We start from the raw sequence: 16,592 nt of genomic DNA, 5'->3' as shown, positions 1-16,592 counted from the left end.
CCAAGCTCTAGCCAGGGAGAGTCACTATTTTCAAAGGTCCTTGGTGGCACCGAGGCAGATAGCATGAAGCTCCACCGCTGCCTGCACTCTGCCTCCAGAGATGCCCCGCGCTGCCCATTTGTCCATTCTGCTGTGCTGGCCCCATGGCTTTCCCTTCCTGGGCCCTGACTCTGGCCCCACCCTCTCCCTAACCTCTCCAAGGAATGGATCCATGAGGATAGTGCTTCTAGTTTTGACCTCACCCCTCCTGAGAAGTATTCCTACACGCCCTTAGCCATGGACCCCGTCCTGTCTGGGTACTTCTCTTCCTACCCCTACACCTTCCAGGCCAAGCCCACTCCATGCCCATCGTCACCCACCTGGACCACAGCTCCCCTACCCACACCCACTGTTGCTGGCCAAAATCTTGGCTTTCTCCGTCCACTGAAGCTAAATAAAAAGTATGGAGACAGAGTTTGGAAGGCACAGGTGGCTTGAATTCTCAGCCGGCTAAGATGGGATCACAGCAGGCTCACGTCTCAAGAACTGTGCCCACCTCCCCCTCCATGAGGAGTCTAGGGGCTTATGCAAGGTGAGGGCTCGCAGTCAGGAGTCAGTGATGAGGAGCAAAGGTGTTAGGATCTTGTCAAAGACAGTCATAGGCTGGCGTCAGTAACCCAGTAATTGAGTCTGGCAGATCGGTGGCACCGTGCCCGTCTTTCTGATGTAACTACAAGGGGAAGGCGTCGTAAGGGTAAAAGCTAGACACAGGATTAGTTAGCATAGTGTGCGTGCTAAGTCGCTTCAGTCACGTCCGACTCTTTGCAACCCTATGAACCGTAACCTTCCAGGCTCTTCTGTCCATGAGATTCTTATCCAGGCAAGAATACTGGAGTGGACTGCCATGCCCTCCTCCAAGGGATCTTCCTGACCCAAGCTCAGACCTGCATCTCTATGTCTCCTGCATTGGCAGGCAGTTTCTTTACCACTAGCACCAGCTGGGAAGCCGTTTAGTGAAGAGTCAGGAAAATAGGTATGAAGTATAGCTCCTGCGAAGTTAGGGGGCAGAAAAGCAAACTTGGTTACAGACATTAAGAGCTACAGGCAATTAAAGTAAAAAAAACAAAAACAAAAAATCACTAGGAATGCTGAGGCCTGCCCACTGTTCTCTTTATCTTCTTTGTCCTTGAGAAAGCCAAAGTCACTCAGTCGTGTCTGACTCTGTGACCCCATGGATTAAAAAAAACCCTCATTTCTCTTTTTTTACCTTTGCACTGCAACAAATTAAAAAAAAAACTCATTCCCCTTTTTTTCCTTTGCACTGCATCACCATCTGGTGGGGCCTCTATGTTCCCCCTGCAAAGAATGTCCTTTCCTGCCTGCCTCTTCACCCCGCGTTCTCTTGCTTGTCCCTTAAATCTGTTGCCTCTACCCGGAACCCTTCCCTGACACGTATGTCCTCCCTCTGGGCTGTGTGTCTGCTGCTGAGACCACCTGGCCCTGCGTGGGCCCTGAGTGTCTTTCTGGCAGGCGGACCGTGTCTAACACTTCAGTGGCTATAGTACCCTCAATGGGGCTTCATCAGATGATATCAACAAACACAGCAAGAAAACTAACAAACAAAAGGGACCTCAGAAACCTAGGACATTTGACTTGGTTTCCAGGTGAATCTCTGTCTGGGCTACAAGCAGTAATTTATCACTCCTATTTTTAACTTTCCAAAGTAAGAATGACCAGGATGCAGATTTTGCATGACAAAAGTGGATGTACAAGAAGCAAATGAGTGTAAAAAGGCCCGAATTCAGCCCACAGATCTTTTTGGTCTTTGTATTTAACACAATACCTTACTAACATTCCAAAATTAAGAAATTCTGGCTCTTTTGTGGATTTCTGGTGTCTCTTGAAACAAATCAGAAGATGTGGCCCCTCAGGTTCCCATGGCAACCTCTCTGATGGCTTTGTCCCGACCACTTGGCCCAGTTCCACACTCTCTGCTGGTCTCACCGACATCAGGATCCCCAGGCCCTTGGAGCTCCAGCTTCTGGTCTCCATTAACCTTGCACACGGTGATTAGCATGCGTTCCACCAAGTCTTGTGGTGTTAAGAGCATTTAACCTGAAATCAGGCAGACCTGGAGACACAGAAGCTGTGAGGTATCATTAGGTACACCATTTCACTGCTCAGAACCTCCTTCTCTGCCTTTCAGAGCTCGCAGACAAGAAGAAGGGACAGACCACAATCAGAGAAATGTGAAGAAGTAAGTGCTCTAACAAAATTAATACCAAAGTATACACCCAATGGAAGTATAATAAAGTGCCTGGCAAACTGAAGGACAGCTTCCTGGAGGAGGTGTCTTTCAACTGGGCTTTGAGGGATGTGTATCATTTTGTCCAGGAATCAAGACTCTCTGGGAAAGGCATTCCAGACCAAAATCTGAACAAAGACAAACAGGAAGAAAACAACCTGTTACAGAGTACATCATGAGAAATGCCATAGAGGATGAAGCGCAAGCTGAATCAAGAAAAGACTGCCGGGAGAAATATCAATAACCTCAGATACGCAGATGACACCACCCTTATGGCAGAAAGTGAAGAGGAACTAAACAGCCTCTTGATGAAAGTGAAAGAGGAGAGTGAAAAAGCCGGCTTAAAACTCAGCATTCAAAAAACTAAGATTGCGGCATCCGGTCCCATCACTTCATGGCAAATAGCTGGGGAAACAATGGAAACAGTGATAGGCTTTATTTTGGATGGTGACTGCAGCCTTGAAATCAAAAGATGCTTGCTCCTTGGAAGAAAAGCTATGACTAACCTAGACAGCATATTAAAAAGCAGAGACATTATTTTACCGACAAAGGTCCATATAGTCAAAGCTATGTTTTTTCCAGAAGTCATGGATGGATGTGAGAGTTGCACCATTAAGAATGGTATAAAGCTGAATGCCGAAGAATTGATGCTTTTGGTGTTGCAGAAGACCTGAAAGTCCACTGGACAGCAAAGGAGATCCAACCAGTCCATCCTAAAGGAAATCAGTCCTGACTATTCATTGGAAGGACTGATGCTGAAGCTGAAGTTCCAATACTTTGGCCACCTGATTCGAAGAACTGACTCATTGGAAAAGACCCTGATGCTGGGAAAGATTGAAGGCGGGAGGAGAAGGGGACAACAGAGAATGAGATGGTTAGATGGCATAACCAGCTCGATGGACATAAGTTTGAGCAACTTCCAGGAGTTTGTGATGAACAGGGAAGCCTGGTGTGCTGCAGCCCATGGGGTCGCAAAGAGTCAGACACAACTGAGAGACTGAACTGAATTGAACTTTCTGGAAACAGTGAGCTGATCAATATTCCTGTATCAGGGTAAAAGGTCAGAGATAAAGTTAATCGGAAGTTAAGGTCAGTATCAACAAGTCTTGAATGCCATATCAAGACTTTATCTGGAGGCAAGAATCAGTTTTCAGGTGGGGAGTGATATGATTTCATATCTTGGAAAAATCGCTCTAGAGGCAGAAATTAGGTGAAAACACATGCCCCTAACATTGCAAACTAAATGCAAAACAGAACAATCCCCCCTGCTCTTTTATCCACGAAAAGATTATACTTGAGTACCGCAGCTGCTTTAGTCATAATAACCAAAAACTGGAAACACTGTAAACGTTCATCATTTGGAAATGGACACAAAATATGTGGTCTATTCCTATGGAGCAGAATTCAACACAACTAGAGAAGACAGAGTACAACTACATCCAACCACACAGATACATCTCAAAACAGTCTAAGTGAAAGAAACTAGACACACACTCAAAAAAGCACATATTGTATGACGTCATTTAGATAAAGTTCCAGAACAGATAAAACTAATTAAAAGTTAGCACTAGACATCATCGAAGATAGTTGATTAAAGTCAAGATAGTGTTTGTGCATGCTCGTGTAGCCGCTCAGTCGTGTCTGACTCTCTGCGACCCCATGTACAGTAAACTACAAGGTGCCTCTGTCCATGGGATCATCCTGGCAGCCATACTGTACTGGGTTGCCATTTCCTCTTCCAGGGGATCAATCCAGGTATTGAACCCACATCACCTGTATTGCAGGCGGATTCTTTATCACTTAGCCGTCTGGGAAGTCCCAAGATGTTACCCCTGGAGAAATCAAGGAGTATGTTGACTGAGAAACAGCCTGAGGGGACTTTCTGGGCGATTCGATGCATCATCTTTGTTTGAGTGTGAGGCAGAGACCATGCCTCTACAGAGAAGTCTTGATGTTGCACTGGCAGGTGACCTCAGCTCAGCCGATCAGATTGACATGCCCAGTACCATGGAGAATCGTTTCCGGCAGTGGCTGCAATGAGCAATTCCAGGAGCAGGAGTGACTCCTGTGCAAGCTGTAGTGTCCGACATCCAGGGCTGGTGGCTGCAGGGCCCTCACCACCGTGCTGCTGTGCTGTGATTTGAGTGGGGGGATAATTGCAGCAGGCATCATTCAAGGACCTGAGAATACAGTGGTGGGTAGACAGAATCCCTGCCCTTGTGATGGAACGTTCTAGTGGAAGAGACAGAGAAGAAACAGGTCAACAGATAAGTAAACACAGTGGTTTTGGATAGCAACAGTGCAGTAACAGAAATAAAAGAGTGATGAACTCCAGTGGGAGTGGGAGGGTCAAGGAAGGCCTCTCTGAGGACGTGATATTTGACCTGAAAGCATTCCAGGCAGCTGGAACAGCATATGCAAAGGGCCTGAGGTGGGAATAAGTTGGCCTGTTCAGAAGTCAGGAAATTTGGTGATATTAATATGAAATTGCAGCAATGGGACAGGACAGATCATGCAAGTCCGTAGGTCATGATGGAATGTTCGAATTTAATTGTGAGTGTAGCTGGTAGCCATTGAGGATTTTAAAGCAGAGGATGAATTGATCTTATTCACATTTCAAAAGATCAGGGGATGGATCGTTAGAAGCAACAGTGAGGAGAGATATAAAGTCAGGGGAAGGATAATGTGATGGTTAGTTTTATGCATCAGCCAGGCTTGGCTAGAAACCCAGTTATTCAATTAAGCACTAATCCAGGTGCTGTTGTGAAGGTATTTTGTAGATATGGTTAACATCTGCTACCAGTTGAGTTTGCATAAAGAAGACTGTCCTCCATACTGTGGGTGGGCCTCACCTAAGCAGTTGATGGCCTTAAGAGCAAGGAATGATTTTTCCAGAGACGTTCAGCTACTCAAGACTGAAGTATCAATGGGAGTTTTCAGCCTGCTGGTCTGTCCTCTAAATTTCAGGCTTGCAAGCCCCCACAATCATTGAGAAAATTCCTTACCAAAACTCTCTAGACAGATAGATAGATAGAGGATGGATGGATGGGTAGCTAGCTAACTGTAGAGATAGAAACATACCCTATTGGTTCTATTATCTCAGTGAACCCTGACTAACACCAGTAGTTAACCTCTCAGAGTTTCGCTAAGGACTAAAGAAGATGTTTGTGAAAGTGACTACTATAAGCCCAACTCATAGTGGATAGTCCATGACTGTTATACCCCTATGTCCCTCCTTCTGTTAGGCTCAGGATGAAGACTTTGATTAGGCCAGAAAAGAAAAGAAAATTCTGGAAGAAAACATACTATAACTCTCTCAGGGAGAGTGCTGGGGAACAGCAGGGAGTACTTACATGAACTTTTGCATACCTCTACACACTCATGGTTATGTATTTCCTCTTATCATAAATAACTTTACTAAGAGAGTCTGGCCCTGGTGGCTCAGACAGTAAAGCATCTGCCTACAATGCAGGACTACAGGACTGGAAAAGCTCAGTTTTCATTCCAATCCCAAAGAAAGGCAATGTCAAACAATGCTCAAACTACCACACAATTGCACTCATCTCACATGCTAGTAAAGTAATGCTCAAAATTCTCCAAGCCAGGCTTCAGCAATACGTGAACCGTGAACTTCCTGATGTTCAAGCTGGTTTTAGAAAAGGCAGAGGAACCAGAGATCAAATTGCCAACATCTGCTGGATCATGGAAAAAGCAAGAGAGTTCCAGAAAAACATCTATTTCTGCTTTATTGCCTATGCCAAAGCCTTTGACTCTGTGGATCACAATAAAATGTGGACAATTCTGAAAGAGATGGGAATACCAGACCACCTGACCTGCCTCTTGAGAAATCTGTATGCAGGTCAGGAAGCAACAGTTAGAACTGGACATGGAACAACAGACTGGTTGCAAATAGGAAAAGGAGTACGTCAAGGCTGTATATTGTCACCCTGCTTATTTAACTTATATGCAGAGTACATCATGAGAAACGCTGGACTGGAAGAAACACAAGCTGGAATCAAGATTGTCGGGAGAAATCTCAATAACCTCAGATATGCAGATGACACCACCCTTGTGGCAGAAAGTGAAGAGGAACTAAAAAGCCTCTTGATGAAAGTGAAAAAGTTGGCTTAAAGCTCAACATTCAGAAAACTAAGATCACAGCATCTGGTCCCATCACTTCATGGGAAATAGATGGGGAAACAGTGTCAGACTTTATTTTTTTGGGCTCTAAAATCACCGCAGATGGTGACTGCAGCCATGAAATTAAAAGATGCTTACTCCTTGGAAGGAAAGTTATGTCCAACCTAGATAGCATATTCAAAAGCAGAGACATTACTTTGCCAACAAATGTCTGTCTAGTCAAGGCTATGGTTTTTCCTGTGGTCATGTATGGATGTGAGAGTTGGACTGTGAAGAAGGCTGAGTGCCGAAGAATTGATGGTTTTGAACTGTGGTGTTGGAGAAGAGTCTTGAGAGTCCCTTGCACTGCAAGGAGATCCAACCAGTCCATTCTGAAGGAGATCAGCCCTGAGTGTCCTTTGGAAGGAATGATGCTAAAGCTGAATCTCCAGTTTGGCCACCTCATTCGAAGAGTTGACTCATTGGAAAAGACTCTGATGCTGGGAGGGATTGGGGGCAGGAGGAGAAGGGGATGACAGAGGCTGAGATGGCTGGATGGCATCACTGACTCGATGGACGTGAGTCTGAGTGAACTTGGGAGTTGGTGATGGACAGGGAGGCCTGGCGTGCTGTGATTCATGGGGTCACAAAGAGTCGGACATGACTGAACAACTGAACTGAAGAGAGTCTGGAACTTAAGGTTTTCATTTAAATATTAAGTCTTACTGAATTCCCTGTTCTACAATGAGGAAACCTTCATCTTGTGATATATTCTGCAAGATCTTTGCTCAGCTCATGGAACTTACACTCTGCTCAGAAATGTCCCCCTAGCTTTGCTGACTTAAGCGTTGTTTTGTTTTTGCCATGCCCTGAACAGTTCAAAGTCCATATTAAAATGTCAGGGTTTTGCAACCTTTGTCAATGCAAGCCCAGCAAGAATCCCCAAGCCCTTGTCAACATCCTTGTCATCAAAGCTGAAAAATACTAGTTTAACTTCTCTGGACGCTGTTTCTGAAAAATGTTTATGTAAAACAATGGTAGGAACACATGTGGACACCTACTTTTTATTCTTTAAACCTTAGCTTATTTCTTCTTCTGTCATCTGCCTTCTTTTCTTTGATTTTTCAAATTTGGTTTTATTCAGCTCAAAGTCACCACTTTTGTGCACCTGCCAGTCAGCAGAGACAGAAATTTAACTCAAAAGAACTTATGACTTAAAAAAAAAAAAATGTGCTTGTGGGTTGATATATGGACTCCTATCACTAGAAGCCCAGGAAGTAGGTTAAGCTTCACTACTGCGTGAGCCCAGGGCCTGCAGTGATATCATCTGAATCTTTCAGCTTAGTTTCAATTCTGCCAACGGGCAAAAACAGCAGCCCTGACAGCCCCCAATCCATATTCTTCCAGCTTAGCAACCCCAGGAGGGCCAGAGGAGGGAGGTGACTGCTCTTTTCCTCAGTGTCTACATATAAATTCAGGGCAAGATTCTGGTTGACCAAGCTTGTGTTACATACCCATAACAGTGGCAGGTAAGAGAAGATAAATTCCATGATTGATGATCTGACCTGGATCAAATGAAGTAAGTGTTGGAAGTTCCCCAAAAGAAATTGGGATGCTGAGAAGGTAAAATACACCCAAGAAAGAATTTTTGAAAAATAATGTCCCCCAGTTTTCACTTGTCTATATATCATAGCTGTTTATAGACACTATGCATCTTCTCCCAATATATATATATCTTCTCCCAGATAAAGAATCTGGGCTGGGTGTGTGACTTACTTTGACCAACAGCATAAAGTAGAAGTGAAAGCAACCTTGAATTGCTGGAAAAATGAGACTTGGAACAGAGCCCATTGAGTCCTCTTGTACTAGTGAGAAAGCCCTGCCAAGACCCACAGTACCACCAATTGAGTAAGTTTTGCAGAGCCCAGCTTTGATTGGCAGAAGTGCCAGCCAACCTACAGATGCAGGAACAAAAATAAATGTTTATGAGTGTATACTCTTGAGGTTTTTGTGGTTCTGTCCCAGCATCAATGTGGCAAAAGATAACAGATAAACTTTGTATCTACCAGACCTCTCTCTTATCCCCATTCTGCCCCAGAGGTAAGCATCCCTCCCATGTGCTCATAGCACTTACTTTCACAGCCCATATTACACTGTGACAGTGTTTATACTGAGTTATAATCATTTATTGAAACTACTTGTTTACATATTTATCTCCTTGACACTAAGTTATTTTAGGGAGGAATTTAAAAAAAAAATCTTTTTGAGCCCAATGCTCAGCACAATATGTAGTAAAGAAAAGAAACTGGTTAAACGTTCCTAGGGATTTTGAATGACCAAATCGCTAGCCAAGTTGAATATCTTTCCTTGGGTATCAGGGTCGTTTGTTTTTCCTTCTCCATGAATGGCATGTTTCATAGTTTTCTGTATGTGTTTCTATTGGATAGCTTCTCTTTCTTCCTCTTAATTTGTAAATCTTTTAAAATGTTGTTTCCATATGTATTCTTTGTCAGATCCATGTATTGAAAACACTTCCTGCCAGGCTGTAAACAAACTCTTTCCCTTTTATTATGGACTACATGAATTGTTTAATGAGGTTTAATTTTTTAATCTTCCCTTTATATTCCATTCATGCATGTATGCTCAGTCACTCAGTCGTGTCTGACCCTTTGAGAACCTATGAACCGTAGCCTGCCAGGCTTCTCTGTCCATGGGATTATCCAGGCAAGCATGCTGGTTTGGTTTGCCATTTCTTCCTCCAGGGGATCTTCCAGATCCAGGGATCAAACCCACATCTCCAGCATTGCAGATGGATTCTTTACCACTACACCACCTGAGAAGCCAATAGTCCATCTATTTTGTGTTTATTTAAGCATGCCCCCTTTATTTCCGGGTCATAAAGGTACCCTCCTATATCGTCTTCTAAAATTCTGGGAGTTTTGTTTTTCGTATTTGGGTCTTTAAACTGTGTGGAGCTCACTTTCATAGATGGTTTAAGGTAGGGATTCAATTGCCTCAGCAGCATTTAATGGATATTTAACCTTCCCCTTCACCTGAAAGTGAAAATCGCTCAGTCCTGTCCGACTCTTTGCGACCCCATGGACTATACGTCCATGGAATGAATTCTCCAGGCCAGAAGACTGGAGTGGGTAGCCTATCCCTTCTCCAGAGGATCTTGCCCACCCAGAAACTGAACCGGGCCCTGCTGCATTGCAGGCGGATTCTTTACCAACTGAGCCACAGGGAAGCCCAGACACTGGCTCGCCTTCACCTGGGACGCAGCTAGCAGCAGGTTTCTCTATGCGCAGGGCTCATGTCTGGTACCTCTATTTGGCCCACTATTTGTTGACGCCTGCGCAAACACACAACCTTCTGTGTTCACAGGACAAGCTACTCCACCTTGCTCTTTTGCTTCAAACTTGCTTTGGCTATTTTTGGCTTTTTATTTTTCCATATTCATTTTTACAGTCACCTTGTCAAGTTATACGCCACACCCTTATATGCACCAGAGTAGTCAGAATTTTGTTTGGAAGTGCATTCAATTTTTAGGCTGATTTGGGGGAGAATTTACGACTTTAAAAATGGAATATTCCTATCCGCTAAATAATGTAAATTCACCATTTATTAGATTTCATCTGTCTCCAAAATATACCCAGAATCCAGTACTTCTCACCATAACCAACTTGGTCCAAGCCACGATCATCTCTCCCCTGATTAGCCAAAGTCGCCTGCCTACCGGCCTCTCTGCCTCCACGTCACCTCCTCCACAGCAGCGGGGTGAGTTTTGTGAAGACATAAATCAGGTCATGGCCCTGGCACCATGGCAAATCGCTTTGTCGCCTCCGTGCCAGATTCCACACTTTGGGAAACAGTGGCTTTAATGAATGTGACTGAGACAATGCTGGTAACTGGGAAATGATCAACTAAAGGGGGCGGAGTGGGTAGCCTTTCCCTTCTCCAGGGGATCTTCCCAACCCAGGGACTGAACCCAGGTCTCCCGCATTGCGGGTGGATTCTTTACCCGCTGAGCCACAAAGGAAGCCCAAGAATACTGGAGTGGGTAGCGTATCCCTTCTCCAGAGGATCTTCCGGATCCAAGAATCCAACCGGGGTCTCCTGCATTGCAGGCGGATTCTTTACCAACTAATGAGAAGATGGGTGAGTGAGAAGATGAGCAAGAAGATGCTGGTAACCGGGAAATGATCAAGTAAAGGAAGCGGTCTCCTGGAAACCAAAATGGAAGCGGAGGCACTGGCCTGAGCAGAGCCCCGCACCGCCGCGAGGATGAACTTGGGAGTTCCTGATGGACTCAGAAGCAAACGCGCGGGCACAGCGGTTCCGCTCCCGGATCAGGCGGAGGCTGCGCCCAGAGCGCAGTGACAGCGAGGGTGCGTCCGGGCCTCCTGGCCTCGTGGCTGCGCACGGGAACGCGCTCCGGGAGGCGGCGACGGCGGCGCGCGGGGCCGCCGTGGCGGGAGAAGCGCTTCCGGTGGCGGCGGAGGCGGCGCAGAGCAGGTTCTGAGAGCTGAGCAGGCTGTAGCCAGTGGGTAGCGGTGAGTCGCGGGCCTGGGTGCAGTGGGTGGGAAACGCGCAGGGACCCGGGCGGACGGGCGCGGGCTGGGGCTGGGGCTGGGGCGCGCGCCCGCGGGCGGCTGCTGGGCGACCCCCCTACACCCCGGCTGGGAAATCAAAAACCCCCTCGGCCTGCCCAGGACTCCCCGGGCCAGGGGGTCCCTGCACCTTGGAAACCCCACCTGCCGTCCCGCTGCCTGAGCTCCCCACCTTCTGCAACCTGACCTCCCCCGAGCTCCGCCCGGAGCCCTGCGGTGGAGCGTGTCCCCGGGCACGGAAGGGGGTTCATGCATCCACGCCTGCACGCGCCCTGCCACGCCGTCCTCGGGGCCGCGTGCCGAAACCCGCCGCGGGGAGGGCACCAAGATGGCTGCCGCGGGGACGGGTGCGGGCGAGTGCAGGTGGCCGGGTGGCACCGACCCCCGCGCCCCCAGCTCGTGGCTCCTGGCGCAGAGCGGGCTCCAGCCCTGGAACGAGCCATCTAGTAGGGAAGAGACAGGCAGGTGATGGAAACAGTGGTGGTCCTGCTCAGAGCTTGCATCTCAGTGCTGACCTCCTGAGCTTTCGCACTTGTCACGGGTCTCTAACCTTCCGAGAATGACAGTAGCCACAGTGTCTAAGTGTGTACAGGTGATCCAGGTCCATGCATTTTTACATTACATTCCTGCAGCCCCATGAGGTACTTGGCCTTGCCTTCCTAATCCAGATGAGAAAGGAAACTGCATCTCAGAGAGGTTGTGTATCCTGCCTAAGGTCACACAGTGGGTCCTCTGTAGTCTCAGCTTAAATGTTACTTCCTCAAAGATGCTTTCCAAACTTGGCTGCCTTGTTTGACATTGTCTCCTCCTGCACATATCTTTTGTTACATTACCGCTTTGGTTTTTCCATAAGAGAATCTGTCACCAGTTGAAACAAACTATTGGCTTCCCTGTTTGATTCTCTGCTTGTGGTCAGGACCTCTGTTTTTCTTGCTCATCTGTCTGTCCTCTGCACCAGGTAGACCCTCACTGAATATCTGTTGAATGCCTGAATGAAAAAGCTTAGCATGGGAAAAAAAGCTTAGCATGGGTGACTTCAGAGCTTGGACACTGAATCACTCCATGAGCCACTGCCTTCTGAACCCCCATGGCATTTTGTTTGTACTTATCTCAAAGTTGTAATCTCTCTTCTGCCTCATTGTCTAGATTTTTTCCTTGCATACCTCTAGCTTTTCTCTTCCTGTGCCCATCCCCAGTTTGTTGAGCTGCTTCTATGTTTCAGGCCTTGTAATAGGTGTGAGATGGATATGCAAGTGAATAAGGAAGCTTTGCCACTCTTGTGGTGCTGAACTTGGACTTGCCATGTAAGACTGACTTGTCATATAAGAGGCATATAAGATGAGAGGGAATCTGGGACAATGAGGCTCCACCAGGAGTTTCTGGGACCTCAAGCAGCTCCTTTCTCCCCTGAGGACTGTGGGTGTCTGGTTTGTAAAAAATGATGGTGTTTGGAGAGGTGGGTATATCAGTTTCTCTCCAGCTCTCATATAATTGTTCTAAGTCTGTATTCAAGGGTTCAGCTGAGTGTGCAAGCATTTAAAGTCCCATGGACTTTCAGGAAAGTGTTGATACCTGAGTTGCGGTTGTCAGAGAAAAAGCTGTAGCTATAATTCAGAATCAGGAAAATATTTAGAACGCTTTTAATAGTCTGTAGAAGTTTTACGAAATCCCATGTGGATGGGTATAGAAGGAAGCCCAGAGGGCAGCTGGAGCATCCGTGACCCTTGGAACAGATGCGTCATACAGCTCCTCAGTTCTCTGATGCCTTGGAATGAAGAATAGCCTCTAACCCATTAAGCAGTGCTTAGGTGCATTCGATTGTAGTATGATAGTGAATGGAAGAACCTTTTGTTTGAGGTTAAAGGTAAGCAATCAGCAGGCAGTCGTTTTTTAAAGGCTGAAGATGGCCTCGACTTGAGAACTTATTGTCAGAATAGAAATCAAACCTACACTCAGTTAATTATACAAAGTTCAAAGTTATCAAGTTTTTGGTTAACTATTACTTTGTGAAATAGACGATATATATAATCTGTGACTTGATTCTTTAAAGTAGGTGGTAAAATATGCAACTTGGTATGTCCAAAGTACTAGAGTTTGGGAGCATTTTATTATTTTCACAGGCGGACACTATTGTCTCTAGTATAAGCCAGAATTTTTTTTAAAAAATGGATAAGAACTTCACTCATCATAAGAAATTGATTAAGAAACTCAAAGGTGATCTTGAGGACCATCGAAATGTGAACAATGATTATATTGCCACCTGTGTGTTTGAAAGTTCAGCTAAGAATAGGATCCTCCCTGTGAACTGGGAAGTGGGGGGCAGGAATGCTGGCAGGGAGACAGACAGACGGCAGTCATTCCCCCGTAGCTTCTTGATTCTACACGGGCCCTATGTCTTCATGCAGACGTGTCCCTGAAACAGAGAAAGGTATGCAACAGAAAGTCATGCTGGGATTCGAAAGAATCTGCTTCTCAGCACAGGATTCAACTTTGTGTTCTATAAACTGATATCCCGAGTGGCCACACCCGTAACAAAGGAATGCTGTGTGCTAACAACCATCTCAAAGCCAAATTAGGAAATGTGCTCCTTGAATAAATGTTATTACTGTTGCCACACACATCACTTTTGGCCTCACAAGGGTCCAGAGTGAAAGAAAGTGTTAGTTGCTCAGTCGTGTCCGACTGTTTGCAGCCCCGTGGACTGTAGCCCACCAGGCTCCTCTGTCCATGGAATTCTCCAGGCAGGAACACTGGAGCGGGCTGCCATTTTTCTTCCTCCAGGGGGTCTTCCCAGCCCAGTGATCCAGCCTGGGTCTCCTGCATTGCTGGCAGATTCTTTACCATCTGAGCCACCAGGGAAGCCAAGCAGGTGGACATGCCATCTTGGGCATGACACTTGGTTTCGCTGAGTAGCTTTACAAAATAGGGGGAAATTTCTTAAAGAGCTGAAGTGAGAATTTAGCTGTCTAGTACAACTGAGCGACTTCACTTTCACTTTTCACTTTCATGCATTGGAGAAGGAAATGGCAACCCGCTCCAGTATTCTTGCCTGGAGAATCCCAGGGATGGGGGAGCCTGGTGGGCTGCCGTCCATGCGGTCGCTAAGAGTAGGACACGACTGAGCGGCTTCACTTTCCCTTTTCACTTTCATGCATTGGAGAAGGAAATGGCAACCCACTCCAGTGTTCTTGCCTGGAGAATCCCAGGGACGGGGGAGCCTGGTGGGCTGCTGTCTATGGGGTCGCACAGAGTAGGACACGACTGAAGCGACTTAGCAGCAGCAGCAACATGTGGAAAGCCCGCTGTCTGGCACACAGTGGGCTCTCAGCCACGTCCCGCTCCGGGGCCTGGGATAGGTTATGTCGCTTTCTCTGGCCCTAACCAAGTAAACCAAGGGCAACCAGATTCCTTCCCAGCTTTTTCAAATGCAGTTATCTCAACTAACAGTAAGCTTCCAGTTTAATAATTATCATTGTTAATCTTTGGCCAGGGTTAAAGGTCTTTTCCCAAGTCCTTGGGAGAGCACATTTCCTGATAATTTGTTTTCTGTGAAGTAAATTCTTCTTCTTTTTTTTTTTTTTTCCACAGTAGTTAAGCGTTTTCTTGGCATGTAACTCGAATTTTGAAATAAAGCTTATCTTAGGAGAAAAGTGTTTTTCTCAGGTGTTTCTGATCATCCTCAGGCAGTTCAGGCAGCCAAGCGCTTGTCCCACCACAGCAGCGGCCACTGTGTTTATGGACAAGACTTCAGCACGTGAGGACAGGAGAGTCCATGCATGGAGAACAGCGTGTCAGTGACGATCCGACATTTGTCTGTCCCTTCGCATTTACTAAGGCTCAATAAAGCCCTCCTGTACACCTCCATTTTATAATCCTTTCAACTCTATGTTAGCCAACCCTCATCTCCATCTTCAAGATGAGAAAGTTGAGGCTCAGAGAGGCAGAGTGAGTCACCCAGTGACATGCTTAGAACGGAAGTGACAGAATCAAGACTCTAACCCACACTGCAGTGGTTCAAGTCCAGTTCTCATTCTGCGGGTTGGTCGTCAGGATGGATACTCGGAACCAGAACGCAGAGTAAGGGTTTTTCCTCACAGGACCCAGCCAGCAACTAGTGTGGATGGCCATGGAGTCATCTAAATATTTATACTTCCCCAGAAAGAAGGTAAAAACCTTCCCTTGATTGGAAGAGCATTTGGTTATTAATGTTTACTCAGAAGTTTTATATTCTTTACCACATAGTGTTTCCCAAACTTAGCTAGTCATAGGGTGATGGTGGTTTAGTCACTAAGTTATGTCTGACTCTTTGCGACCCCATGGACTGTGGCCCACCAGACTCCTCTGTCCATGAGATTTCCCAGGAAAGAATACTGGAATGGGTTGCCATTTCCCCCGCCAGGGGATCTTCCCAACCCAGGGATCGAACTGGCATCTCCTACAAGTCATTCATATCGAAGTCATCAGTAAGGTTGATAAGTTAGTTGAAGACTTCAGCGGAGGTGGGTGATGTCCATCCGAAACAAGCTCTGTATGGGAAGGGTGTCTGTACGTACGTTTGGGGAAATTTAGGCTGTAGTCATTAGAATGTGTTTGCTTTTCAGTCTATTCACTGTGTATCGGGTCTTTCCAAATCCAAGGCCAAGCCAGCATGGGGTGCAGGAGAGGACATGCTGACAGACGGGGACAGTGATAGTTAAGTTGCTCAGTCGTGTCCAACTCTTTGCGACCCCATGGACTAACCTATCAGGCTCCTCCAACCATGAGGTTTCCCAGGCAAGAATGCTGAAGTGGGTTGCCATTTCCTTCTCCAGGGAGTCCATACTGAATGTACAAATTAATTTTGTTCTGGGCTTCCCTCGTAGCTTAGTCCATAAAGAATCTGCCTGCAATGCAGGAGACCCTGGTTCGATCCCTGAGTTGGGAAGATCTCCTGGAGGAGGGCACGGCAACCCACTCCAGTGTTCTTGCCTGGAGAATCCCAGGGACAGAGGAGCCTGGCAGGCTACAGTCCAGGGGGTCGCAAGAGTCAGACACGACTGCGCAACTAAACCAGCACCACTGTGGCTTCATCACCGGGCTTCCCAGGTGGCACCAGTGGTAAAGAACCCACCTGTCAATGCAGATGGTGTAAGAGACCTGGGTCTGATCCTTGGGTGGGGAAGATCCCCTGGCAGAGGGCATGGCAACCCACTCCAGTGTTCTTGCCCGGAGAATCCCAGGGACGGAGGGACCTGGTGGACTGCAGTCCGTGGGTGGCACGGAGTCCGCCATGACTGAAGTGACTCGGCATGCACACACAGCTTCACCCTCATCCTCGTGGTGCCCAGTGCCGTCACAAGGCTGTCCAGAGAAATGCCTCCCTGTCTCCTCGGAGTAAATTCCTGCTCGAGAAGCACTGGCTCTAGTGTTCTCACCGTCCATTGTCAGGAAGCACTGTGAGAGCCACATCAGCAGCTGTGCTCAAAACGCTCTGGAAAAGTGTCTGATCTTTGACCAAAGTCAGCCTCGACGGGGAGAGAGGGAGGGAAGTTCAGGGACTGTAAGCAGGGGTATGGCTGTGCTTTTCATGCATAAACCAG

At 46.8% G+C, this 16,592-nt stretch overlaps 1 protein-coding gene across 2 annotated transcripts in view; it reads left to right on the top strand.

The window, feature by feature from the left end:
• The first annotated feature begins 10,808 nt into the window (after positions 1-10,808).
• The window catches only part of SFXN1 (sideroflexin 1), a 50,371-nt gene continuing 44,587 nt past the window's right edge, over positions 10,809-16,592 (top strand). For both annotated transcript variants that reach the window (XM_055536570.1, XM_055536571.1), the window contains exon 1: positions 10,809-10,956. The gene's annotated coding sequence lies outside the window, so the exon portion shown is untranslated. The remainder of the gene's footprint in view (positions 10,957-16,592) is intronic.

Source organism: Bubalus kerabau, chromosome 10 (genome assembly GCF_029407905.1).
Source record: "Bubalus kerabau isolate K-KA32 ecotype Philippines breed swamp buffalo chromosome 10, PCC_UOA_SB_1v2, whole genome shotgun sequence".
Classification (NCBI taxonomy): domain Eukaryota; kingdom Metazoa; phylum Chordata; class Mammalia; order Artiodactyla; family Bovidae; genus Bubalus; species Bubalus kerabau.
This window is presented reverse-complemented; position numbering and strand designations above follow the sequence as displayed.